At 43.2% G+C, this 18,808-nt stretch overlaps 1 non-coding gene across 1 annotated transcript; it reads right to left on the reverse strand.

Annotated features, from left to right (window-relative positions):
• Nucleotides 1-310: 310 nt before the first annotated feature.
• On the reverse strand, nucleotides 311-448 carry LOC114817284. Its single transcript, XR_003765140.1, has one exon. It is a non-coding gene; the product is annotated as a small nucleolar RNA SNORA7 (small nucleolar RNA).
• Between the last annotated feature and the right edge of the window lie 18,360 nt (nucleotides 449-18,808).

Here is an 18,808-nt window from a genome sequence, read left to right on the forward strand (position 1 = left end):
AAGTGTGTTCGTATCCCCGCTCTGCTACATGTATGCCATGTGACCTTGGGCAAGTCACTTCACTTCTCTGTGCCTCAATTCTTGTCTTGTCTTATGCCATCGAGTCATTTCCGATCCTTAGAGACGCCACAGACACATCTGTCCCAGAACACCCCTCTCTCCATCTGCAATCATTCTTGTAGTGGATCCATATAATTTTCTTGGTAAAAATCTGGAAGTGTTTTACTATTGTCTTCTTCCATGCAGTCAACTTGAGTCTTTGCCCTCAACTCTTTCCCGTGCAACTGCTGCCCAGCACAGGGGCGTTTTGATTTGTAGCATATTGCCTTCCACTTGCTAGCCACTGCCCAAGCTAGGAACGGAATGGGTAGCCCTGTGCTTGACTCTCCCTCCTGTAGCAGAGACTGGTAGAGTATTGGAAACTCTCCAGGTGCCACCCTGAGAGGGGAGTTCCTCAATTCCAACTGTAAAATGAGGATTAATACTGTGAGTCTCATGTGGGACCAGGACTGTGTCCTATCTTATTACCTTATATCTACCCCAGTGCTTAGAACAGTGCTTGGCACATAGTAAGTGCTTAATAAATACAAAAATTATCATTATTATTATTGCAGAGCAGAAAACTATGTACTTGCCTCTGTGATCTTGCACAAGTTACGTAGCTTCTGTGTGCCTCAGTTTCCTCAACTGTAAATTGGGTACTCAGTACCTGTCTCCCTCCCCGTTAGACTATATGCTCCATTTGGGACAAGGACCATATTTGATCTGATGATCTTGTATCTAACCCAGTAATGATAATAATTATAATGATGGTATTTGTTAAGTGCTTACTATGTGCCGGGCACTGTTCTAAGCGCTTGGGTAAACAGGGCAATCAGGTTGTCCCACCTTGGACTCACATTTTCCAGATGAGATAAATGAAGCACAGAGAAGTGAAGTGACTTGCCCGAAGGTCACACAGCTGACAAAAGGTGGAGCCGGGATTAGAATCCATGACCTCTGACTTCCAAGCCCAGGTTCTTGCCACTAAGCCATGGTACTTGGCACATAGTGAGTAACAGATACTAATGGAAATTCACTCATTCATGACTAATTAATGGTTATTATTAGTATCATCACTCTCATTATTATGTCTGCCACTAAGCAGTCATTTTCCCTGGGGCATATTTTTTTCATTTGTATTTATTGAGTGTTGATTGTGTGCAGAACACTGTAGTAAGCGCTTGGAAGGTACAATTCGGTAACAGATAGAGACCTTTCCCAACAACAGGCTCACAGTGTAGAAGGGGGAGACAGACAACAAAACAGATTCCCTCTCCGACTCAGAGGTTGGGTTACTGACTTTTGCTGCATGGAGTTTTCAAGTGTGCCTCTTGACTTATCTCTCTGTAGCCCTTGAACACGGTCAGGACCTTGCACTTGTTTGAACATGCCTGACTCTAACTTTCCAATTTCACATCTCAGTAGCCAGAAACTGATGAAATTCTGGAATGGAAGCATAGCCATCAGGATTGTGAGGAAACATTTCATGCATTTACATTCTCTCCTTGGATTAGGATAGAATTTGGAGGTGGTTGGCGGCTATTAACATGGGAGATATACCCAGAATGATCTTCATAGGCAGCTTTCTCCAGTTGATTATGATGGGTATTGTGATTTATAATTTCCCTGCCCTCCAGATTGGACCTTCCTAATATAATATTCTTCAGAGTAGAGATGATCATTGGCTGAAAAAAGCAAATTATCTTTTCACTTGTCTTATGCCATTGTTTCCAACCCATAGTGACACCATGGACTCACCTCTCCCAGAACGCCCCACTCTCCATCTGCAATTATTGGGATAGTGGATCCATAGAGTTTTTTTAGTAAAAATACAGAAATTGTCTCCTGCCATGCAGTAAACTTGAGTCTTCACCTTCAGCTCTCTCCCATGCCACTGCTGACCAACACGGTTAAGCAGATTGCCTTCCACTTGCTAGCTACTGCGCAAACTAGGAATGGAACGGGTAGGGCTATGCTTGACTCTCCCTCCCAAAGCTGAGATTGGAAGACTACTGGAAACTTTTCAGTTGCGACCCTGATGGGGGGAATCTTTTCACTACCAGGAATTTCACTATTTTCAAGAGCAGGGTGAGCATTCTCTATTGTGCTCTAAAAGAAGCTTTTTATGTTGATCTCCAAGGGTCTGTAATGTATTTACCATCATTGAATTGTCGACAGAAAAATGAATTTATTCATTTTGAAGAGTCTTTGAAAAATAAAAACAAGTCAGATACATCACTTTGAGATGTCAGAATGCTATCTTTCTCCTATGCTTGTCAATGCTTCTCTCCCTCCCTTCTACATTACCCTAATTTGCTTCCTTCATTCATCTCCTGATCTCAGCCCCACAGCACTTACGTGCATATATGTGATTTAGTTATTTATATTAATGTCTGTCTCGCCCTCTAGGCCATAAGCTTGTTGTAGGTAGGGGATGTGTCTATTCATTCATTCATTTACTTATTCATTCATTCATTCAATCATATTTATTAAATGCTTACTGTGTGCAGAGCACTTGGGAGAGTACAATCAATAGTCACATTCCCTGCCCACAATGAGATTACAGTTTAGAGTCAGGAAGACAGACATCAATACAAATACATTAAATTACAGATATGTACAGAAGTGCTGTGGGCCTTGGATCGTGGAAGAGCAAAGGGAACAAGTTATGGCAATGCAGAAGGATGTGGGAGAAGACGAAAGTGGGGGCTAGGTCCAGGAGGGCCTGTTGGAGGAGATGTGTCTTCAATAATGCTTTGTAAGTGGGGAGAGACATTGCCTATTGGATTGAGGAGGGAAGGCATTCCAGGCCAGAGGCAGGATGTGGGCCAGGGGTCGGGGGCGAGACAGGCAAGACGGAGGTACAGCAAAAAGGCTAGGACTAGAGGAGCCGAGTGTGTGGGCTGGGTTGTAGAAGGAGTAAAGTGAGGTGAGGTCGAGGGGGTAAGGTTGGGGACCGCTTTAAAGCCAATGGAGAGGAATTTTGTTTGATGTGGACATGGATGGGCAACCACTGGAAGTTTTGAGGAGGGAGGTGACATGACTGTGGGCAAGTCACTTCATTTCTCTGTGCCTCAGTTACCTCATCTGTAAAATGGGGATGAAGTCTGTGAGCCTCACGTGGGACCATCTGATTACCCTGTATCTACCCCAGCGCTTAGAACAGTGCTCTGCACATAGTAAGCGCTTAACAAATATCAACATTATTATTATTATTATTAGGTCCTGTACATTTTTGTAGAAAAATTATCTGGGTAACGGAGTGAAGTATGGACTGGAGCGGGGAGAGACAGGAGGCTGGGAGGTCAGCAAGGAAGCTGATGCAGTAATCCAGGCGGATCTTATTAACTTGGTATTAGTGTCGATGCAGTTTAGTAGCAGTTTGGAAATACTGTACTCTTCCAAGTATTTAATGCAGTGCTCTGCACACAGTAAGTGCTTAATAAAGATGATTGAATGTGAATGCATGAGTGAATGAATGAATGTGAGTGAAGGTGAGTTCAAGTCCTTGGTTCCCAATTCAGACTCAAGGGTCGTTTAGTTTCTCCAAGATTTGCCTCAAATTGACTTTCACTTGAAGATTCCTGATGGATTAGGTGGCTCTTCATCACTTTGGAGGACAGAGAAGCAGTGTGGCTGAGAAAGAGCCCGGATCCGGGAGTCAGAGGTCATGGATTCTAATCCTGGCTCTGCCACTTGTCAGCTTTGTGACTTTGAGCTAATCACTTAACTTCCCTGTGCCTCAGTTACCTCATCTGTAAAATGGGGATTAAGGCTGTGAGCCCCACGTGGGACAACCTGATCACTTGTATCCTCCCCCACGCTTAGAGCAGTGCTTTGCACATAGTAAGTGCTTAACAAATACCATCATTATTATTAGAGTATGCAAAGTTTTTTCTGTTGTTTCCAGTGCTCTCCTCACCAGTTGCCCAGAAGCTTCAGGCATCACACAAGGGAGACAAGGGGGAATCAATCAATCAATCAATCAGTCAAAATCAATAGTATTTCTTGAGTATCCTGATTATCTTGTCTCTACTCCAGAGCTTACTTTAGTGCCTGACAAATCAATCCAATCAATTAATTATTTTTCTGAGTTCTTACTGTGTTCAGAGCACTGTACAAAGCTCTTGGGAAAAGACAGTACAATAAAGTCGATAGACACGTTCCCCATGCATAATGAGCTCACGATCTAGAGGGAAGCTTACAGTCAGAAGCACAAAGTAAGAGCTTCTTTGAATGACAATATCCTTTTTAGGGTGGGAAATGAGAAGCTATTCAGGAAGTCTCCTTGGAGATATTTGATTTTAGTTGGGTTTTACCGAAGTAAAGCTGATTAAATCCTCTTTTCACTGGCTTGCTCTCCCAACTGCATCGTTTATGCACTTGATCCATGATCTTTGGATATTTGATAGTCACCCCACCCGCAACCCCAAAGCACTCATGTCTTGTCTTATGCCATTGAGTCATCTCCGACCCATAGCGACACATCTCTCCGAGAACACCCCACTTCCATCAGTCATCGTTCTGGAAGTGGATCCATAGAGTGTTCTTGGTAAAAATATGGAGGTGGTTTATCGTTGCCTCTTTCCACGCAGTAAACTCGAGTCTCCAGCTTCAATTCTCTCCCAAGCTGCTGCTGCCCAGCATTGGTGAGTTTTGACTTGTAGCAGAGTGTCTTCCAATCGCTAACCACTGACCAATCTGGAATGAGAAGGCCTCTGCTTGACTCTCCCTCCCATAGTTAAAGAAGCAGCATGGCTCAGTGGAAAGAGCCCGGGCTTGGGAGTCAGAGGTCATGGGTTTGAATCCCGGTTCTGCCATTTGTCAGCTGTGTGACTGTGGGCAAGTCACTTAACTTCTCTGGGCCTCAGTTCCCTCATCTGTAAAATGGGGATTAACTGTGAGCCTCACATGGGACAACCTGATTACCCTGGATCTACCCCAGCACTTAGAACAGTGCTCTGCACATAGTAAGAGCTTAAATACCAACATTATTATAGTCAAGACTGGTAGATATTGGAAACTTTCCAAGTGCCATTCTGAGAGAGAAGCACTTATGTACATATCTTTAAATTAAGCTTTATGAGTTACCTGTTTATTCCTATTAATGTCTCCCCATCTAGACTGTAAAATCATTTTGGGCAGGGAAAGTGCCCGATAATTCTGTTGTATTGTACCCTACCAAGTGCTTAGTACAATGTTCTGCACATAGTAAGTGCTTAATAGATACCTTTGATTGATTGATTGCTTGGAGTAGAACTGTCCCCACCACTCTGGGAGAGGAAGATGAATGGCAGAAAGAGTGTTCAGGGCCTCTGCATTTTGTGCCCATGATAAACTCCAATGCCATGTTCCAACACTCTTTTGAGATGTTAATAATATTTGTGGAATTTGTTAAATGCTTACAATGTGCCAGGCACTGTATTAAGTGCTTGGGAATCGAGTTGGACACAGTCCCTGTCCCACATGGGGCTCACCTCCTTAACCCCCATTTTAATAATAATGATAATAATAATAATTGTGGTATTGTTAATCTCTTACTATGTACCAGGTACTCTACTAAGCACTTGGGAGGATAGAAGCAAATTAGTTTGGACACAGTCCCAGTCCCACATGGGGCTCACAGCCTCACTATCCATTTTACAAATGAGGTATTTGAGGCACAAAGTTAAGTGACTTGCCAAAGGTCACACAGCAGGTAGGTGGCAGAGCTGACATTAGAACCAATGTTCTTTTGACTCCTAGGACCGTAATCTATCCTCTATGCCATGCTTCTTCCTTTTTCAGGTAAGCTGACTGAGGCACAGAGGAGTTAAGTGACTTACCCAAGGTCACACATCAGACACATGCCGTTCCATATGTGATGTCTTCCTGCAGCAGTGTGAAAGACCACGCTGTGGAGGTATCAGCTGTGTCACGAGTCACATGGGATCACCACAAAGCAAACAAACTCCAATCTCCAGCCTCCATAAACCCTCTAATTCTGTTTTATTGTACTCTCCCAAGTGCTTAATACAGTGCTCTGCTCTGGCCCTGTTTCTAACTGTGAGGAGGAGACAGGATTGGAAGGATCTCAATTTGGGTTCTAATCCTGGTTCTGCCACTTGTCTGCTGTGTTACCTTGAGCAAGCCACTTAACTTCTCTGTGCCTCAGTTAACTCATCTGGAAAATGGAGATTAAGACTGTGAGCCCCACGTGGGGCAACCTGATTACCTTGTATCTATCCCAGTGCTTAGAACAGTGCTCGGCACATAGTAAGTGCTTAACAAATACCATAATAATAATTACTATTGTCTAACCTGGCATCTGAAGATACTGAGGAAAGTGTTCAGAAGAGGAGAAACTGGAATGTGCAGAACCCTGAGAGAAGAAAAGAAAGGATGGGAAGGATGGGTGCACCAGCAGGCCAACAAGAAAGTAGAGAGGAGCACAGTGGCCTAGTGGAAAGAGCACAGACCTGGGAGTCAGAATACCTGGATTCCCATCCAAGCTCTGCCACTTGTCTCTGTTGAAACTTGGGTAAATTCTGTAACTTCTCTGGGCCTCAGTTTCATTATCTGAAAAATGGGGATTCGTTACACCTTTTCCTTTCTAGTTAGGCTGTGAGCCCTGTGTACTACAGAACTGTGCCTGACCTGATTGGCTTGTCTATACCCCAGTGCATTTAACAACTATCAGTGCTTAGAACAGTGCTTGGCACATAGTAAGTGCTTAACAAATACCATTATTATTATTATTAGAGAGGTTCCTGGGGAAAGTGTTAGGGAAAAGGAAATGTGGTAAACATTGGAATTCCATTCCAATTCATATGATTAATGAGTGAATAATTGTTGTGAAAACCCTTTTAAAACATATCAGTTCTTTGATTGGAGCAGCTGGTTGTGGTCCCCGCTGGAGGAAAAGCTCTGGTTACCGGGGAACATATTTTCTTGGGAAAGTGTGGTAGGAACATTCCCCCAAGCTTCCTGGAGCTGCTATGCCTTCTCAGACTTCTATTGAAAGCAGTATGGCATAGTGGATAGAGCATAGGCTTGGGAGTCAGAGGATTGTGGGTTCGAATTCCAACCCCATCAATTGTATGCTGTGTGATCTTGGACAAGTCACTTAATTTAGCTGGGCCTCAGGTCCCTCATCAGGAAAATGGGGGTAAAGATTCTGAGCCCCATTTGGAACAGGAACTGTATCCAACCCAATTTACTTGTACCCACCCCAGTGCTTGACACAGTGCCTGGCACATAGTAAATGCTGAACAAATTCCATAATTATTATTATTCTTGTTATTATTATTATTACTTTTCAGTGGGGTGCTATGTTGGGAGACAAGAAATGCTGGCTGTGAAAAAAAGGATTATGGGATAGGGTTCCCTAGAGATGGGAACCCAAATGTTATCCATCCCAAGGGATGATCTGGAGGGTTTTCTGACCCAATGGATGTGATTCCAGGGCCCTTTGGGCCTGGATTTGGGATTGATAATCCATCACATTCCCTCTTGGACTTTGACCTCCATGTGTGACAGGGGCCATGTCTGATCTGATTATCTTGTATCAACCCTGTTCATAGCCCAGCACTTGGCATGTAGTATGTGCTTAATAAATACCATCATAATTACATAGGGTTGATTTTTGCAAAAGAAACAGCAAGACCTACTGGAAAGAGAATGGGAGGCAGCGGACCTGGGTTCCAATTCTGGCCCTGCCACTTACCTGCTGTGAGATTTTGGGCAATTCACCAAACTTCACCGTGCCTCTGTTGCCTCATCTGTAAAGTGGGGGTTCACTACCTGCTCTCCCTTCTCCTTAGATTGTGAGCTCCAAGTGGGATGTGACTGTGTCCAATCTGGTCTTTTAAACCTAATCCAATGCTTACTACGTGCTTGGCACAGATCAACCATTGAACAAATTCGATGATGATGATGATGATGCTTTGATTTTGGACAATTATGCTTGCATCTTCTTCTCAACCCATTCTCCTGAATTAAGTGCTTTGTGGGTAGAGACTCAAGTGTATCAGTGTTACAGTAGGGAGAGAATATAAAATGAGATATCATTTTAATAGGGCTTTGAAGATAAGGAGAATGAAGCTTTGTCAGATATGAAGGGGGAGGAAATTCCAAGCAGATGAGAGGGTGTGAACATGTGGTCAGAGGAGAGGGAGATGAGAGAGCAATCCAGTGAGTAGGTTGGTATTGGAGGAGCAAAGTGATCAGGCTGGGTTGTAGTAGGAGAGAAGCAGGAGGAAGAGAGTTGAATGAATGCCTTAATGATCAGGAATTTCTGCTTGAAGCAGAGAGGGATGGACAACCATTGGATTCTTTTCACTAGAGAAATTAAAAGTGAAAGGTTCTTAGGTTAGTCAATCATATTTATTGAGCATTTCCTGAGGGCAGAGCACTTGGGAGAGTACAATATAACAATATTACAGACACATTCCCTGCCCACAACGAGCCTACAGTCTAGAAGGAGAGATAGACAATAATATGATTGAGGTAGACATTAATACAAAAAGACAGACATAAAACATTAATTTTCTGCAGGAGATTTTCAGATCTTTTCCCCAGTTGGGTACAGCACTTTAAGAAGGAATACACAAATAAACAAATGGCATAGTTGGATTTATCAACTCCAAAACCACCGATCGTGATTGGACTCTCTTTGGATTCGAATGAGATTCCCCCCTCGTCTCACATGTTCTGTGATACAGAAATTCCTAATAGTGTATAAAACGTTGAATTCATTGTGATGTTAGTGAGGTGCCAGGGACTAATTGGAAAATATGTTTGATCACAAAAAGAACTATCATCTTCTTTCCTGTTTTCCATTATGAATTGAACTGTGTACTAGAGCTGCAGAGTAATAAAGGTGAAAAAATTATGCATGCCATTCTGTGTGCTGCAAAGACAAGTAAAATTAGCTACATATTTATTAAGCAATGCTTTATGTTCTCTCTGTTTCTGTAGCTCTAATCTGGCTTCCTATTTATACAACAAAATTATTGCCAAACTTATACAATTGAACCATAATATAGGGATGTTATTTACCGAATGCAGTGTACCAAAATTTATGGATCTAGACTAATAAAATACCTAAAGATCACGCAGGTCAGATTGTGCATGCTATGTTGAGAAAGAAGTTATAGTATTAAAATACCATTTCTGACTCAGCATCTCTACTATGGTTGGTTTAATCATCTGAATAGCTACTGTAGTAAACTGAGGCTGGATCAGGCTATAGCAAACCTAAAGGTAAAGTTCCTGATCCCATCTAGCAGCTTTGAAAACATAATCCCTTGCAACAGTCTTTTACATGCACAGGTACTCGATTATTTAACCACCTAACAGTGTTTCAATTATCTTCTTTCTCCGATTCACTCATTCAATAGTATTTATTGAGTGCTTACTATGTGCAGACCACTGTACTAAGCACTTGGAATGTACAATTGGGCAACAGATAGAGACAATACCTGCCCAATGATGAGCTCACAGTCTAAATGAGGGAGACAGCAAAGCAAAACAGAACAAAACAAAAAGAAGACAAATTAACAAGATAAACAGAATCAAGGAGATGTACACCTCATTAAGAAAATAAATAGGGTAATAAATAATATATACAAATGAGCACAGTGCTGAGGGAAGGGGGAGGATCAGAGGGTGGCGGGGGAGGGGAGGGGAGGGGAAACAGAGGGAAAGGGGGGGTTCAGTAAGGGAAGGCCTCTTGGAGGAGGTGAGCTCTCAGTAGGGCTTTGAAGAGAGTTAGTTTGGCGGAGGTGAGGAGGGAGGACATTCCAGGACAGCAGTAGGACATGGGTCAGGGGCCAACGGTGGGGTAGGCGTGAACAGGGGACAGTGAGGAGGTGAGCAGCAGAGGAGCGGAGTGTACGGGTTGGGCAGTGGAAAGAGAGAAGGGAGGTGAGGTAGGAGGGGGCAAGGTGATGGAGAGCTTTGAAGCCAAGAGAGGTGATGGAGAGCTTTGTTTCTTGTGGAGGTTGATAGGCCACCACTGGAGGTTTTTGAGGAGGGGCATGACATGCCCAGAGTGTTTCTGTAGGAAGATGATCCAGGCAGCGGAATGAAGAAGAGACTGGAGTGGGGAGATACAGGAGGAAGAGAGAACCGAAAGTAGGCTGACACAATAATTCAGTCGGGATATTACTCTCTGTGAAGTATTTTGGTCTGAGACCCCTCTTCGATTGAGAGCTATGTGAGGACAGGAATCAGGTCTCTGATCAATTTATCAGTCAATCAATGGTATTTATTGAACAGTTAGTATGTGCAGAATTCTGAATTAAGTGTTTGGGAGAGTACAGTGCAATAGAGTTAGTGGACATGTTCCCTGCCCACAAGGAGCTCAGCATAGAGAAGCAGCGTGGCTCAGTGGAAAGAGCCCGGGCTTGGGAGTCAGAGGTCATGGGTTCTAATCCCGGCTCCACTGCTTGTCAGCTGCGTGACTTTGGGCAAGTCACTTCACTTCTCTGGGCCTCAGTTACCTCATCTGTAAAATGGGGTTGAAGACTGTGAGCCTCCCGTGGGACAACCTGATTACCCTGTATCTACCCCAGCGCTTAGAACAGAGCTTTGCACATAGTAAGTGCTTAACAAATACCAACATCATTATTATTATTTTAGAGCTGGAAGCCGACATTACAATAAGCAGTAGATCAATCAATATTTTAGTATTATTAAAAATAGTGATAAGTTGAATAAGAATAATAATGGTATTTGATAAGTTCTTATTATACGCCAAGCATTGTGCTAACCACTAGGATAGATACAGTATAATCAGGTCCCACATGGGCCTCACAGTCTAAGTAGGAGGGAGGAAAGGTATAGGATCCCCATTTCGCGGATGAAGAAACTGAGACACAGAGGTTAAATGACTTTACCAAGGTCACACAGTAAATGGCAGAGTTTATATTAGAACCCACGTCCTCTGACTCCCAGGCTCATGCTCTTTCCACTAGGCCATACTTCCTTTATTAAGTACTTTTTGGGTCCAGAGCACTGTACTAAGTCCATAAACTGCAGATGTTAATTAATGAATTCATTCAATCATAATTGTTGAGCATTTACTGTGTGCGGAGCAGTGTTCTAAAGCGGTTGGGAGAGTACAATACAACAATAAGCAGACACATTCCCTGCCCACCATGAGCTCACAGTCTCTGTACATAAGTGCTACGGGGCTGTTGGTGGGGTGAATTTCAAGGGCTTAAAGGGTACAGATCCAGGTCCACAGGCAACACAAAAGGGAGCTGTTATAGGTGAATGAGGGGTAGGTCTGAAAAGCCTTCTTGCAGGGGATGTGATTTTAGTAAGGTTTTGAAGGTGGTGGTGGTCGGGCAGACATGGAGGAGGGAGTTCCAGGCAAGACAGAGCCCATGGACAAGGGGATTCATTCATTCATTCATTCAATAGTATTTATTGAGGGCTTACTATGTGCAGAGCACTGTACTAAGCGCTTGGGATGAACAAGTTGGTGGTCAAGTAGATGAGATTGAGGTAAAATGAGAAGAGGAGCACTGAGGAAGGGAGGTGAGTGGAACAATTGTATCAGGAAATCAGAGAGATAAGGCAGAGAACTATGAGGTGTGAGCTCCCTTAAATCAATCAAGCAATCAATCATTCATATTTATTGAGTGCTTACTGTGTGCGGAGCACTGTACTAAGCACTAGGAGAATACAATACAACAACAAACAGACACATTCCCTGCCCACATGTGTTTACATCTAGAGTGGGGAAGACAGACATCTATACAAATTAACAAAATTACAGATATAATAATAATGATAATGTTGGCATTTGTTAAGCGTTTACTATGTGCAAAGCCCTGTTCTAAGAACTAGGGAGGATACAAGGTGATCAGATAGTCCCACGTGGGGCTCACAGTCTTAATCCCCATTTTACAGATGAGGTAACTGAGGCACAGAGAAGTGAAGTGACTTGCCCACAGTCACACAGCTGACAAACGGCAGAGCCAGGATTTGAATCCATGATCTCTGATTCCCCAGCCTGTGCTCTTTCCACTGAGCCACGCTGCTTTTCTTATTAACATGGTAACAGTTGCAAAGGAGAGGAAAGTGAACATTTTAGTGGTGGTGTGAAGGTTGAACTGACAGGATTTAATAATAGATTGATTAGGTGGTTTGAATGAGAGAGAGGAGTCAGGTATCCTATAAGACCCCTCCCTTGACTCCATGGCTCCTTCAGTTATCACCACATCTCCCACTACCATTCCTTTCCAAACTCCTTGAACGAGTTGTGTACACCTGCTGTCTCAAACTCCTCTCCTCCAATTCTCTCCTTAACCCCCTCCAATCTGGCTTCCATCCCCTTCACTCCACAGAAGCCACCCTCTGAGAGGTCACCAATGATTTCCTTCTTGACAAATGCAGTGGCCTCTACTCCATCCTAATCCCCCTTGACTTCTCAGTTGCCTTCCACACTGTGAACCAACCCCTTCCCCTGGAAACGTTACCAAACCTTGTCTTCACTGACTCTGTCCTCTCTGGGTTCTCCTCTTATCTCTCTGGCTGTTGATTCTCAGACTGCTACATGGGCTCCTCCTCTGCCTCCTACCCCCTAACTGTGGGGGTCCCTCAAGGTTCAGTTCTGAGTCCCTTTCTATTCTCCATCATCACCTACTCCTTGGAGAACTCATTCGCTCCCATAGCTTCAACTATCACTTCCATGTAGATGATACACAAATCTTCATCTCCAGCCCTGATCTCTCTCCCTCACTGCAGTCTCACATTTCCTTTTTCCTTCAAGACATCTCTACTCAGATGTCCTTCCCTCACCTCAAGCTTAACATGTTCAAAACAGAACTGCCTATCTTCCCACCCAATCACTTTCTTACCACTGACTTTCTCATCACTGTAGACAGCACCAGCATTCTTCTTGTCTCACTGGCCCATGAGCTTGGTGTTTTCCTTGAGCGCTCTCATGAAACCCGCATATTCAATCCATCACTAAATCCTTTTGGTCCTATCTTCACAATATCACAATACCCTCCCTTTCCTCTCCATCCAAACTTTTACCATGCTAATACAATCACTCATCCTATCCTGCCTGGATTGCTGCATCTGCCTCCTTGCTGACCTCCCAGCCTACTGTTTCTTCCCACTCCAGTCCATACTTCATTCTGCTGCATGAATCATTTTACTATAAAAACAGTCAGGACATGTCACCCCACTCCTCAAAGCCCTCCAGTGGTTGCCCATCCACCTCCACATTCATTCATTCATTCAATCATATTTACTGAGCGCTTACAGTGTGCAGAGCTCTGTATTAAGTGCTTAGAAGTACAGTTCAGCAACAATTAGAGACAATCCCTGCCCACAATGGGCTCATGGTCTAGAAGGGGGGAGAGAGACATCAAAACAAGTAAACAGGCATCAAACAGAAACTCCTCACTGTTGGCTTTAAAGCAGTCCATCACCTTGCCCCCTCCTACCTCACCTCGTTACTCTCCTGCTACAACCCAGCCCACACACTTCACTCCTCTAGTACTAACCTTCTAGTTGTGCCTCAATCTTTTCTATCTCGCTACTGACTCCTAATCCACATGATGCTCCTGGCCTGGAATGCCCTCCCTCCTCAAATTTGACAATTGCTCTCTCTTCAAAGCCTTATTGAAGACACCTCTCCTCCAGGAGGCCTTCCCTGACTAAGCCCCCTTTCCTCTTCTCCCACTCCCTTCTGAGTCAGCTTTGCTATTTCTCCCTCTCAACCCCACAGCACCTATGTACATAGCTGCAACTTATTTATTTATATTAATGTCTGTCTCCCCTGTTCTAGACTGTAAGCTCGTTGTGGCCAGCAAATGAGTTTTTTTTATTGTTGTATTGTACTCTCCCAACTGCTTAGTACAGTGCTCTGCACACATTAAGCTCTCAATAAACACAATTCAGTGAATGAAAGATGATGTAAGGTTTAGGGCTTGTGAGGCAGAGAGGATGCTGGTGCTGTCAACAGTAGTGGGAAAGTCTGGGGAAGAACAAGGTTTGGGTGGGAAGATATGGAATTCTATTTTGACATGTTAAATTTGAGGTGACGGAGAGACATCCCAGTAGAAATGTCTTGAAAGCAGCAGGAAATGAGAAGCTGCTGAGAGGAAGAGAGACCATTGTTGGAGATGTAGATTTGGGAGTCATCTGCATAGAGGTGGTAGTTGAAACTGTGGGAGTGAACAAGTTCTCCAAAGGAATGGATGTAGATGGAGAATAGAAGGAGACCAGATCTGAAATGTGAGGATCTCCCGCAGTTAGGGGGTGGGAGGTAGAGGACGCTTCCTTAAAAGGGACTAAGAATGAGCCGTCGGAGAGGAAGGAGGAAAACCAGAAGAGGGTGGTATCAGTGAAGCCAGGGTTGGATAATGTTTCCAGGAGAAGGGGATTCATTCATTCATTCATTCATTCATTCATTCATTCAATCTTATGTACTGACCGCCTACTGGGTGCAGAGCACTGTACTAAATGCTTGGAAACTACCATTCGGCAACAGATATGATGAGCTCCTCTTAAAGGTAACTGAGATTTCAAGGAGAATTAGGATGGAATAGAGGCCATTGGATTTGGCAAGATCATCATTGGTGATCTTTGAGAAGGAGGTGTCTGTGAAGCGAAGGGGACTGAAGCAGATTGGAGGGGATCAAGGTGGGGGTCACAGAATGAGTCTACCAATTCTACTGTACTCTCTCTAGAATGCCATGAAAACACTATACTCTCAGTAAATTCTATAGATTGATTCATCCAGTATTTTTTGCCATGTCTGGTTTTGGAAATTAGGAGACAAATAATTTGTTTTATATAGCAAAGCAACGACTGAGGATCCTTGCTGGCTTGGATGATGAAACAGAGAGAAGTGACTCTCCCAATCGGTTTTACCTGAGCTTTCATTGGGGTGAGCCAACTATTGTTTCACTTTGAAATCAATGAACGATTGTTAGGAGATAAAGAAAATAAGACCAGGTATCTCCTTCAGATTCCATAATTGGTGTTTCCTCCATGTGTGTCATGGAAATTATTTTTAAGAATATGCCATATTTTCTGAAAGCTAAAAAATATGCCAGATATTTGTAGAAGTAGAACGTTAAGTGGAGAACTAGAGGATATTCTCAGTAGTCACATGTATCATTTTTCATCATTCTTAAAAGCAGTCTTCCTTTTGCTTATAAATTTGATTCATTTTCCACTGCCCATCCAATATAACTCAGTGGTTACCCATTTGGTGAAATGGTAGTGATTGATAAAATCAATCATTCTTGAAATGTAGAAATTTATTTTAATGTTATTTAAGTGCCTACTGTTACAGATATTGTTCTAAGCACTGGGATAGATTACAATCAATTTGGACACATTCCATGTCCCCATGGGGCTCACAGGTCTTAATCTCCATTTTACAAATGAGGTAACTGAGGCACAGAGATATTGTGACTTTCCCAAGATCACACAGCAGACAAGTGGGAGAGCCAGGATTAGATCCCAGGTCCTTCTGGTTCCCAAACCTGGGGTCTAGCCACTAGGTCGCACTGTAACAATCAGGACCCTCTAACAATCTTTTCAAGGGATAAAATAAGTGTTGTAATTTATTCTATAATTGTGGTATTCTATATGACAAACACAGTACTAAGTGTTGAGGTACATACAAGATAATCAGGTCCCAAATAGGGCTTGTATTCATTCAATCATATTTATCAAGTGCTTATTCCTTGCAGAGCACTGAGTCTAAGTAGGAGGGAGAACAGGAATTGATTGAATCTTCATTATCAGATGAGGGAACTGAGGTACAGAAGTCACTTAACTTGCCGAAGGTAAACAGCAGGGAAGTGTTAGTGTCAAAATTAGAATTCAAGGTAGAATTCAAGGCTTCTGACTCACAGGGACTGTGCTCTTTCCACTAGGCCACATTGCTTCCCATGCTCTTTCTAATAGATAGAACATTGGAGAGGGATCTTTGGCAAGAGACTATGTTGATTCTTTGTACTTAATAATAATAATGTTGGTATTTGTTAAGCGCTTACTACGTGCAGAGCACTGTTCTAAGCGCTGGGGTAGACACAGGGGAATCAGGTTGTCCCACGTAGGGCTCACAGTCTTAATCCCCATCTTACAGATGAGGTAACTGAGGCACAGAGAAGTTAAGTGACTTTCCCACAGTCACACAGTTGACAAGTGGCAGAGCCGGGATTTGAACCCATGGCCTCTGACTCCAAAGCCCGTGCTCTTTCCACTGAGCCATGCTGCTTCCCAAATGTTTAACACAGTGCACTTTATTTAGTGAGCTCTCAAAACATACTATTAATAATTATGGTATTTGTTAAGCGCTTACTATGTGCCAGGCACTGTACAGTCTCAATCCCCATTTTATGAATGAGGTACCTGAGGCCCAGAGAAGTTAAGTGACTTGCTCAAGGTCACACAGACAAGTGGCGAAGTCAGGATTAGAACCCTCGACCCTCTGACTCCCTCTTATCACTATTACAATTACTACTACTACGCTATAAACTTTAGTCATCTAGTGCCCTCTCTTGGGTTCATTTTTCTACATGTAAAGTTAGTGCAATCATATCTGCTCCAATCTACCTCACAGCATTTTAAGATCATAAACAAGTAATATCATTTCAAAGACTGTCCCTGACATAATGTCAACGAAATGTCCTTTATGCTTGAGACATCACGGAGAGTTGATTGAACTTGAAGGTGAATAAATTAAGTACCAGTTAAAAGCACATTGTATCTCTTGATTGAAAAGCCAATCCCTTGATGGTCCTGTTTAAGATCTGATGCTTATTGAATAGCTATTTTTTTAGTGGTATTCGTTAAGCTCCCACTATGGTATTGGTATGGTATTGGTTAAGCACTGGGGTATCAAACAAAAACTCTTCAACATTGGTTTTAAAGCACTCCAATACCTTGCCCCCTCCTACCACACCTCACTTATCTCTTTCTACAACCTAGCCAACACACTTTGCTCCTCTGATGCTAACCTTCTCACTGGGCCTCCATCTTGACCTGTCTTGCCTCCAACCCCTGGCCCGTGTCCTACCTCTGTCCTGGATGCCCTCTCTCCTCAAATCCTCCAAATAATTACTCTCCCCACACTTCAAAGCCTTACTGAAAGCACACATATTCCAAGAGGTCTTCCCAGGCTAAACTCCACTTTTCCTCAACTCTCACTCCCTTCTGCATCACCCTGACCTGCTTCCTTCTCTGTTTCCACCCTTCCCCACCCCTCAGCACTTATATAGATATATATCTGTAATTTTTTTTATTTATATTGATGTCTGTTTCCTTGTACTAATGTATGTCTCCCCTCACCGTAGAGTGTTAGCTCGTGGGCAGTGATTGTCTCTCTTTATTACTGTATTGTACTTTCCCAAGCACTTAATACAGTGTTCTGCAAAATAAATAAATAAATGGTGGCATTTGTTAAGCGCTTACTACGTGAAAAGCCCTGTTCTAAGCGCTGGAGGATACAGGTAATCAGGTTGTCCCACGTGGGGCTCACAATTTTAATCCCCATTTTACAGATGAGGTAACTGAGGCGCAGAGAAGTTAAGTGACTTGCCCAAAGTCATACAGCTGGCAAGTGGCGGAGCCGGGATTCGAACCCATGAACTCTTACTCCCAAGCCCACGCTCTTTCCACTGTACCACACTGTACACAGTAAGTGCTCAATAAATACGAATAAATGAATTGAATGAATGAATGGTACAAGTTAATCAGGTTGGAAACAGTCCCTGTTCTGTATAGGGCTTACACTCTAAATCCCCATTCTACAGATGAGTTAACTGAGGCACAGAGAAGCTGAGTGACTAGCCCAAAGCGGCGGAGCTGGGATGAGAAGTCAGGTCCTTTTGACTCCCAGGCCCAGACTTTATCCATTAGGCCATGCTGTGCTTCTTAGTTACGGTGTAGTAAATATGGCATTTCAGCGTCAAGAATGCTCTAGCTGCAAGCAGTGTGAAGCAGTGTGGCCTAGAGGACAGAGTACGGGCCTGAGAGTCAGAGGACCTGAATTCTAATCTTGCTTGTATTCTTGTCTGCTGTGTCACCTTGGTCAAGGCACTTCACTTCTTTGCATCTCACTTACCCTATCTGCAAAATGGGGATTAATACTGTGAGCCCCACATGGTCCAGGGACTGTGTCCAACCTGATTAACTTATGTCTACCCCAGCACTTAACCCTTCCGCTCTAGACTGTGAACTCACTGTGGGCAGGGAATGTGTCTGTTTACTGTTATATTGTACTCTCCCAAGTGCTTAGTACAGTTCGGTGCACATAGTAAGCAATCAATAAATACCAATGAATGAATGAATTTAGTACAGTGCCTGGCACATAATAAATGCCTAACAAATACCATAAGAAAAAAGAGTCTGCTTTCCTCCTCAAGTAGATTTCAAAAATCTCAGCAGTTGGATCTACTGGGCAAAGACGACTTAACTTAAACCTCATAAAATAACACTCATTACCAAGTTTCCCTAAGTGCTTTATTCAACGACCACAGGAGAGCCATCTCTGAGATGGGACAAGTCAGGCACACTGATATGACAAGATTACACAGCAGTTTTCAGGAGGGAAAGCAAAGACAAAATTCCCCAATTAAAATTGTATGGGGAGCTAAGGTTTGGTAGAATGCAATTACCTGCATTGGAAGTGCTCCAAAATACCAAGGTTAACAATGCTGCTCTTGAAAAAGTGTCATGGGATGTTTTTAATAATCATTAGTAGTCAGGGCATAAGAGATGTACCTTCCAGCCCTTCCACAGT

This window comes from Ornithorhynchus anatinus, chromosome 1 (genome assembly GCF_004115215.2).
Source record: "Ornithorhynchus anatinus isolate Pmale09 chromosome 1, mOrnAna1.pri.v4, whole genome shotgun sequence".
Taxonomy (NCBI): domain Eukaryota; kingdom Metazoa; phylum Chordata; class Mammalia; order Monotremata; family Ornithorhynchidae; genus Ornithorhynchus; species Ornithorhynchus anatinus.